The sequence below is a fragment of the Octopus bimaculoides genome, chromosome 8 (genome assembly GCF_001194135.2).
Source record: "Octopus bimaculoides isolate UCB-OBI-ISO-001 chromosome 8, ASM119413v2, whole genome shotgun sequence".
Lineage (NCBI taxonomy): Eukaryota > Metazoa > Mollusca > Cephalopoda > Octopoda > Octopodidae > Octopus > Octopus bimaculoides.
In genome coordinates, this window is record NC_068988.1 from 43,218,246 (window position 1) to 43,219,437 (window position 1,192).

The 1,192-nt window shown below is 37.9% G+C and overlaps 2 long non-coding RNA genes across 2 annotated transcripts in view; one reads left to right on the forward strand and one right to left on the reverse strand.

Annotated features, from left to right (window-relative positions):
- The window catches only part of LOC128248518 (uncharacterized), an 18,617-nt gene that overhangs the window by 13,174 nt on the left and 4,251 nt on the right, over positions 1–1,192 (reverse strand). The window lies entirely within an intron of this gene.
- LOC106880630 (uncharacterized) overlaps positions 1–1,192 on the forward strand; it is a 5,829-nt gene that overhangs the window by 937 nt on the left and 3,700 nt on the right. Inside the window, exon 2 of the long non-coding RNA XR_001410764.2 lies at positions 177–332. This is a non-coding gene — a long non-coding RNA (uncharacterized LOC106880630). The remainder of the gene's footprint in view (positions 1–176; positions 333–1,192) is intronic.

The following is a 1,192-nucleotide window of genomic DNA, read 5'->3' on the forward strand; positions in this document are numbered from 1 at the left end:
TTTTTTTTCTCTGCAACATCATACCTTCAAAGCAATGAGGTTACATTATCATAGCCGATTTTCAGATTTTTTACTTCCGTTTAAAAAATGCATATTTTGCAAATGGAAAAAACTAGATCCAGAAATTGTTACGCTTACCGCAATACTCTGTCTTAGAATTTTTGCGCGAATTTCAGTGCCCACGCACATTGTTTTGAAGCCACCCTAAGTATCAAAGTCTGGAGACGGACCCAAATACAGAACCAGAGTACTGACCCTGAAATTTATAAATTTTCTTGCCACAGAGACAAGACTGTGTTTTCTACAACAGAGGTTATAGGAAAAAATAAAAGGTAAGTATATAACCAGTTTCCGAAAAATTCCAATTATTAATTTGCATTTTATGTATATCTCTTTTAGCGCAGCATCATGAAACAGACAAAAGTTTCTTTGGGATCTTGATAAATTTCTTCCCAATTTTTGCCAGAATATTTCTAAAAAGCGTAGTTTAGATGTAGTTTCGCTAGTTGATGGTGAAAATGTTTGGTAAATTTATAGTTTAACATACAGCTCGGTTTCGGCGGGAGATAATGTTTTTTCCTTGTTTATTTTTTTCTTGTGCTATCAACTAATCTTATGTAATATGCTGCAAATGAATTTTTCCACGCAAATCGGAAGGGGATGGGGTAGAGTGGACCATCAGAAATTTCCTCCCCTCACCTTGGAGTTATTTTTTCCTCGTTTTTTTTTTTGTATTTTTTCGTGTGCTATCAACTAATCTCGGTTCCTAAAATACGGCAAAGGAGTATATTTTTGTGTTCTTATGATTCTAAAGACCTTGGTGCAACTTCACTGGGAACTCGGAGCCGACCGAAATTGTTCCCTATTGGGCCCCACACCTCCTAAGGCCGGCCCTTCATATATGCGTGTGTGTGTATGTGTGTGTGTGTATTTGTGTGTGTCTGTTTGTCCCCTGCACCATTGCTTGACAGCTGATGTTGGCGTGTTTAGGTCCCCGTAACCTAGCGGTTCGGCCCAAGTAACAGATAGAATAAGTACTAGGGTTACAAAGAATAAGCCCTGGGGTCGATTTGTTTGACTAAAGGCGGTGCTCCAGCGTAGCCGCAGTCAAATGACTGAAACAAGTAAAAGAATACATACACACACACACACACACACACACACACATATATATATATATATATATATATAT